The sequence below is a fragment of the Nomascus leucogenys genome, chromosome 16, assembly GCF_006542625.1.
Source record: "Nomascus leucogenys isolate Asia chromosome 16, Asia_NLE_v1, whole genome shotgun sequence".
Taxonomy (NCBI): Eukaryota; Metazoa; Chordata; class Mammalia; order Primates; family Hylobatidae; genus Nomascus; species Nomascus leucogenys.
Window position 1 is genome coordinate 89697164 of NC_044396.1, and position 8596 is coordinate 89705759.

The 8596-nt window shown below is 38.8% G+C and overlaps 1 pseudogene; it reads left to right on the top strand.

Annotated features, from left to right (window-relative positions):
- Positions 1-4022: 4022 nt before the first annotated feature.
- Positions 4023-5750, top strand: LOC100586776 (annotated as a pseudogene).
- The last annotated feature ends 2846 nt before the right edge of the window (positions 5751-8596 follow it).

Below are 8596 nucleotides of genomic sequence, written 5' to 3' on the forward strand. Positions count from 1 at the left end.
TGGTTTTGAGGTCCAGTTGTTTAGAATGGTAAGCCACTCACCAATATACTCTATTGTATTTTCTCTTCTCCTATTTCACTTTCCCACTCCCTATCTGGAATCACCTCTCAAATAAACTACCTGCTTCCAGGTTGTTGTATCATGGTCTGGTCTAAGACAGACAGACAGATTGTGATGAGAGAGAGAGAGAAATGGAGAGATGAGAATTGTCTGTAAATGGAGAGAAGTGCCAAGTTCCTATAATGTCATTCTAGATAACATGCAATAGGTAGTGTTTAAGATGAGGTAAACACTATTTACAAGCTTTCTAAGAAATGCAATTTTTATGTCCTTGGACTCAGAATGCCATTTATAAGGACAAAACGTTACTTGCACTAGAATTTGGTATACTGAATTGCATAAGCAAAGATCTGAGTATTAGCAGATTACAGACCCAGAACAGGACCTATCCCAGAGTAATTATATCATTTATGAAATATGAACACTTAAATAAAAGAATGAGAAGTAAAATGAGATGGATTTTTTTTTTTACTCAAAACAAACGCACTTTTTGATGCCGAGTTTCTTGGATGGGTGGTGCATAATATGCCATTAGGATTGATGAATGTAGCTGTTTTCTTTTTTTTTTTTTTTTTTTTTTTTTTTTGAGACGGAGTCTCGCTCTGTCGCCCGGGCTGGAGTGCAGTGGCGCAATCTCGGCTCATTGCAAGCTCCGCCTCCCGGGTTCACGCCATTCTCCTGCCTCAGCCTCTCCGATTAGCTGGGACTATAGGCGCCCGCCACCACGCCCGGCTAATTTTTTTTTTTTTTTTTTGTATTTTTAGTAGAGACGGGGTTTCACCATGGTCTCGATCTCCTGACCTTGTGATCCGCCCGCCTCGGCCTCCCAAAGTGCTGGGATTACAAGCGTGAGCCACCGCGCCCGGCCCAAATGTAGCTGTTTTCATTGATGACAATTATGTGTCTATACATACACTTACTTTTCACAGAAAAAAGTGTACTCATAGTAATACATTTTTAAAAAATACATTAATAGGCAGAAAATGGCAAGAGGCAGATGTTCCAAACTCTTGGGACCAAGACTAGCAGGGATAAGAAATTCCTGGATCAACACTGCAATAAATGAAAATCTACATGATGCCACATGCTAGGGAGTCATTCACTACCTCTTGCATCTGTTGGATATCAAAGCTATTGATCAGTAGAGACTTGCCTAGAGGGATTTCAACTATGAAAAATACTCTGCAATGAACAAGTGTTTGTAGAAGAGACTCTTAATGGGATTGGAATACAGTATAAATCTCCCATGCATATAGGACCTAGTGATGGCAAAACAGTTATTTATTGATGTTCATTACTATAAACATGTGCACCTTCCCCAACCTTTACTGGAATTCTTATACATATCTAATCCAGCTACTTATGGAATTCTAGGATTTGCAAGCATGCAGAAATAGCTAAAATGAGGATAGATGGATGTCTAATAATAATCTTAAGAAAATTATAACTTTGGAAACCTCTAATAGTACATTGAAACAAAATAAAAATAAGCCTCATTGTTATTGACATATGGACATTCTTCTTTTTTCTCTCAAGAAGGGAAGATTTGTATTTCCTTTAAGATTTATACTGCTATTGTTTGATACATTTAATAGATGTCTTTCTATTAGCATAAATATATATTTCTTTCCACCTGGCCAAGTAGAAAGGAATAGACTCAGGAAAATATAAGAAAATAATCATTCCTTGAAAAGTAGAAACTGAACCAAAAATAAAGACAGATTGACACCAGTGATCATACATAGCATGCTGGTTAAAAGATCAGCTGACACTGTGAACCAAAATAATGAGTTTAAATGATTGATGAGCCAAAAATCCCATGAGGTGAGATAATTGCTCAGATAGTATCTTTTATCTTCGAGGACATGAAATCTGTAGATTGTTGTATTAATGAAAGGTATTATAACCAGGCACAATTATGTCAGTAATAAATTGAAAGAGAAAATTTTAAGAGCTAAACCTAATGGGCTTAGAGGTAGAGAGGGGAAGAAGAAAGAGAAGTATTTTCCCTTACATATTATATCTCAGTGCACCATTAAATCTTTGCAAATCTTAGCTTTTTGAGGACTTCTTTACGAAAAAAACATAAGACTCTTCGTTAAATAAAAACACTACTTTCTTACTTCTGTTTGTTGATAATAAATAGGTCTTGTTTTACATGAACAATTTTTACAGTGGGTTGTTTAGCTTAGAGAAAATAAAATTTAGGCAGCTAATTAGAATTATTTACATATTTAAAAGGACTGAACTTTAAAAAATAATTTGATATATTCTTTCTGGCTCCAGGCAGTAGATTATGCAAAGGTTGAGAATTCATTGAAAGGTATAAAAATAAGATTTAAAAAAATTTAACTCTCCTTGTCTATTTTTGATGTAAGGTAATACTAGCCTCATAATATAAATTGGGGAATGCCTCTTTTATTTGTTTTCTGAAAGAATGTTTTTGTCATTGAATGTTAAATAGAACTCACTTGTAAAATTGTCTGCTGTGCTAAGATTTTGGTTGCATATTTTATTTAAGTGAATAATTGAATAATTTACCTAATGGCACCAAATACTTTAATTACTAAAGCATAATTTACACTTCTTTCCTTTTTTTTTTTTAGAATTTTGGTAAACTACTTGATTAACTATATGTCTAATTGTCTAGTTCATTTAAATTTTCAAATTTGTTGGCAGAAAGTTGTTTATTGTATTTCTGTATCTTTCTAAATTTCTGTTTATCTGCATCAATACTAGATTTTATATTTCTCATTATGTTTATTGTGGTCTATTCATTTTTCCTTGATGCACCTTAACAGAGATTTTTCTATTCTTTTAATCATTTTGAAAATATATATTTTGACTTTGTTGTTTTCTCTTTTACATCTTGGGTTACATGTCATTAATTTAGGTTATTTGTTTCATTATTTTTCCTATTGTGTGCTTCATTTTCAATTATTCCTTTCTTAATTAATATTTAAGTATTTTCTCATTTTCATTATAAGCATTTAGAGCCATAAATTTGCCTCAACTTTTCAAGTAAGCTGCATCTCACATGTTCTAATATGCAGCATTTTTCCTACTTAATTATTTAAAAATTCATAAATTGTTATGAATTCACAAATAAGTTATTTGTGAAACATATAAATTATTTTAACACCTTTTATAGGTATTTTGACAATAAATTGTGAACATTTAAAGTATACAATATAAATTTTGACATATGTACACAGTCAGAAACTAGTCACCACAAGATAGTGAACATATCCATCACACCAGAAACTTTCTTGCGTCCCTCTATCTGTCCTTCATTGCCAACCCCAACTCCAGGCAACCAGTGATCTTTCCATCACTATAGATTTGTTTGCATTGTATAGACATTTTTTAAATGGAATCATGCAAGTAGCTACCCTTTGTTGTCTGGTTACTTCTATACAGAACAATTACTTTGAGATTTGACCTTAGATTGATAAGTAATATCTTATTGTTTGGGCATAACACAATTGGTTTATCCATTCATCTATTGCCTAACATATTTTTTTCCAGAATGGTTGTAATATTTAAAATTTCCACCTGCTCTGAATGAAAGTTCCTAAGGTGAGATATACTTGTCAATACTCGATATGTTAAGTTGTTTTAATTTTGCACATTCTAATCAGTGTGCAATGGTATTTGACTACAGATTTAATTTACATTTTCCTAATGACTAATGATGTTAAGCGTATTTTAATGTGCTTATTTGTCATCAATAGATTTTTCACCAAGTGTCTATGTACATTTTTGCATATGTTTTTATTAGATTATTTTCTTATTATTGAACTTCAGTGTTCTTTATAAGTCCTGGATCCCATCTATCATCAGATATACCCTTTGCAAATATTTTCTCCCTGTCTGTGGCTTTTCTTTTCACTTTAATGATAGTTTCAAGAGCAGAAATTATTAACTTTGAAAAGGTAGTAGTGACACATATTGCTGGGAGGATGATGGATGCTGGCTTGCGCTGTGTGGTTTCCAGCCACCTGTGTCCCCTCGTGTTTGGTTTCCTGTGTGACAACCAGCTCTTAGAGATGGCCAAGAAGTTTGTCAAAGTGACAGGAACTACACAACAGGATGCCGATGCCTGTTCCCTCTTGGACATCTACAGCTTCTGGCTCAAGTTCACCAAGGCCCCAAAGCGAAAGTTACAGGCAAATGGACCAGTGACTAAGAAAGCTAAGAAGAAGGCCTCATCCTGTGACAGCAGTGAGGACGGCAGTGAGGAGGAGGGGGACGCTCAAGGGCCCCCAGCTAAGAAGGCTGCTGTACCTGCCACAGGAGCCAGTCTGCCTCAGCATCCTGGAAAGGCTGTGGCCAAAGCATGAGAGCAGCAGCGGTGAATAATCTAGTGACAGTGAGGAGGAGGAGACACAAGGAAAAAGCCTGTCCAGATGGAGTCAAGCGCCAAGCCAAGGCAGCCAAAGCTCCTCCTAAGAAGGCCAAGGAGTCTGATTCGGATTCTGACTCAAGCTCTGAGGATGAGGCGCATCACAGAACCAGAAGGCAAAGACTACACCTGTGGCAGCTAAACTTGGGCTAAAGCCATACGGGTTACTCCAGCTCCAGCAGCACCTAAAGTAGCCAATAGCAAAGCAGCCAGCAGCAGCAGCAGCAGCAGCAGTGGTGACTCAGAGAAGGGGAGGGCAGCAGGCATCCCCAAGAAGACTATACCCAAAAAGCAAGTCACGGCCAAGGTCCCAGTGAAAGCAGCTGCCAATCCTACCTGGTAGAGTTGCAGGAGTGAGGACTTCTCCAATGAGGAAGAAGGGGAGCAGAACCTTTCTAAAACAAAACAAAAAACAAAAAACAACAACAACAAAAACAGATCCCTACAGTTTAGTCCCCCATCCTTCTGCTCCTCAACCAAAGAAGTCTGTGGGAACCCAGACTCCCAAGAAAACTGTGAAGAAACAGCCTGTGGGAAGCAGTGAAGACAGCACTGATGAATCTAACTCAAGTTCTGGAGAAGAGGAGAGACCCTGTCTGTGGGAGTCATCTCTAAAGCAACAACCAAACCACCTCCAGCTAAAAGAAAGCAGCAGAGATCTCTGCAGACACCTCCGACCCCGGCAGCTCTGAGGATAATGGAGCTCCTTCCAAGCCAGCCTCAGAAAGAAGGTAAAGGCCAAGGGCAGCAGCAGTTCTTCCTCTGATGATTCCAGTGAGGATGAGGAAGAGAAGCCCAAGGGCAAGGGCTCTCCAAGTCCACACCCAAGGCCAATGGCAACTACGCACTGACTGCCCAGAATGGAAAAGCAGCTAAGAACAGTAAGGAGGAGGAAGAGAGCGAGAAGTCAAGAAAAAGGCAGTGGTGGCAGTTTCCACACCAGGTTCAGAAAAGAAGCAGAAGCAGAATGAGGCTTCCAAGGAGGCAGAGACTCCTCTAGCCAAGAGCATAAAGCTTCAGACCCATAACGGATTTCCATAAAGGAAGAAAGAAGAAAAAAAGCCATCATCCCCATCCCAAAGGGCCATGGAGGAGGAGAGGGAGGTGGATTCAGGAGTGGCAGACAACTTGATGCCAAGGGGGGTGCAGCTGGAGACTGAGAGAGCGAGCCAATCAGGTTTTGAAGTTCACCAAGGCAAATCCTTCTGGCATGAGAAAACCAAGAAGAAAGCAGGGAGGCTCAACCTCTGTCCAGGTCAATTTCGTTAAGTTTGGCAGAAAGTGACCTGGGGCCATCTTTGGTGAAGCAGGAGTGATGATCAAACACCACTCACTTTCTCCAGTGGATCAGAGAGCCCTCAGCTCTATAGGTTGGGGGTCTTGATGAAGACGAAAGTTCAGAGTAGGTCCTAAGACTTTACAGTGGAACATCCCCTTTTGTCCTTTGCTATATTCCCAGTTTTGTGCAGATTTGTTTTTGAGTGTTAAGTAGCAGGGACAAAATAAGGGGAATGTTATTTTTAAAGAAAATTGATTTCTATTGTTGTCCCCTTCTTTCTTTTCTGTGAAAGTCCTCATACAGAGAAATTTGTACATTTTATATTAAATCATTCCCTATTGATTTTTGTTGTGATTTTCAAAGGTAGAGTCCCATGGATAAAAATCTTAACTATGGGCCAAAATATAGTAAAGGGTCATATGTATGACTTGTTACAGTTAGAAGAAAAATTCTGCCTTTGTGAGTGCATATGTCCACATTGCATCCCTCTCCCCCTCAAAACCCTAGTGAGGGATATTAAAGAATGGTTAATCTATGTGCAATGCCTATTAAACATGCCCTATGTACTTCATCCTCATTCACTGGGTCTGGGGCTGAAGATTGAGGCCAATGTGAACCTAACCTACTTTTTGGAATAAAATTCACTGTTTTATTACAGGCAAAATTCTGGTGTGGTGTGAATGCCTTGGGTCAGTCTGAATATATTTTTCTATAATTTAATCATTATTACATGATGTTTGCAATACATGCTTTGCTTTTTAATTTGAAAGCAAACTTTTCTACTGCTGAAAGACATTTTGTGTCGACTTGACTATTGCTAATATTGAGTACTGAGTTGACTGCATTCTCTCATTTTTACATTATAGAGAGCAAAATCACATTAACTTGAAAAATACACATCACTTGGTATTTCTTTCTTGTCTCCAGAGGCGATACAGAATTGGTTTCATTAATTCCTACATGGTTGGGATCAAGAAAGTAGAAAAAAAAAACTTTAAAACCTCAATTCTCAGTAGGAAGTAGGTCATGTTAGGTGAATTTATAGGTAATCCATACATGTTCTAATGGGTTTAGAAAGAACCTTACAGAGCATATTACCTGATAAACTTGAGTGGAGTGGGTTTGGGAGAATAAACTAACAGGATTATTGTGTCTTGCACTTGGTACGTGGGCACAATTGACGTGCCCCCTTCAGAACCTGAACTGTTAGTAACAGTGGCAGTAACAACACAAACCAGTGAGCAGAGATACAGCTCTTAGGCCAAGCTGGACTGACCCCATGGCTGTAGGAGGTGACTGACAAGCAGCAGTGCTTAGCCAGACCAAGACTGGGAGGGAGGAGTCAACAAGCTTTCTGGAGGCTGAGGGGTTCCAGTGGTGGGAAAGTGTGCCCCAAGCCTTTATGGGTGAGTTACGGGTCTTAAGATGAGTCTCCTCCTGTATGGTTTCTGTACCCACTAAATAACCTGATAATAACCTGGTTTTCCATGTGACTGCCTCTAGGAAGAAAATGTGCTGTTCATGCTGACACAGGTATTTCAGTCCGCATGGTAAAAGTTCTACGTCTTACTACAAAATAATAAACTGGCTGGTTTATAATGGATCTTAGGAGTTTTATTGTTGTGAGTCTAAACCCCTTCCACCTCCTACCCAAACCAGAACAACCTGGGTGGCAGGTAGAGGGCCGGGGGTCCAGACCTGTGAGTTCCCTGCAGAAGCTTCTGGGAAGCAGCTCACAGGCTTTTGGATACAGCTTGTCTCATCGTGACTTTTCCAGGTTATCTTCCAGCCTGGGCATAGTCTCAATTGGGGGTTGGCGAAATGACCTGTGGGTCAAATCCAGCTCATGGCCTGTTTTAATATTACCTAGAAGCTAAGAATGGTTTCTACATTTGTAAAGGTCTTTAAAAAGGAGACATAATATGTGGCAGAGACCTTATCAATGGCCCACAAAGCCGAAAATATTTAGGATGTGGCCCTTTACAGAAAAAGGGGCTCCTGGTATAAATTAGTGATCTGTAAGACACCAGCTGAGAATTAGACTCATCTGGGGAACTTGAAAACACTGATACTCAGGGGCCCATTCTGAGATTTGTTGGTGCTCTCTGGTGGGGGCTGGTGCTAAGATTTTTGAAAGCTCCCAGGTGATTCTAATGAACAGCTGGCGTTGAAAACCACCTATCTAAGAGTATTTGAAAAGAAATTAATTGGTATTTCCCCCCTTCATGCTTCCATTTTCAAATGCGCTTGTTAAAAACAATAGTATAATACGAAATTTCGTCTCAGTGCCATTTCTCCTTCCAGACAGTTTCTAGGTATGCACTATTATGTACGTCCTCCCCTCCTTTTTCCTCACACAAATGGGTTATATGTGCAGTGTTTTGCCACTTTTACAGGTCGTTTTACAGCAGAATATGGCAGCTCATTTTTAATGGCTCCACTGTGTGGTACTCCATTGTGTGGAAATAGCATAAGTTATTTAAACTAATACTTTATGGGCAGATGTTTAGGCTGTTTGAGTGTTTTGCTGTTACAAATAGTGTTGCAATGGATAGTTTTATATGAGAGACTGAGTATTGGTCGGTCATGTTCTAATGGGTTTAGAAAAAATACCATGTATTTTTTGTAGGAAATATTTCTAAAAGTGATTCCTGGTTCAAAGATATGTGCATTTAATATTTTGATCACTATTGCCCTCCAAAATTGTTGCACTAATGTATAGTTCCAGCAATATTTTATGAAAGAGCCTCTTTGCTTGTCCTCTTGCCAACACCATTTACCAAATTGATCTTTGCTGCTTGGATACGTGAAAATGCTCTCATTTCTGTTTGTTTGTTTTTGTTTTAAATTAA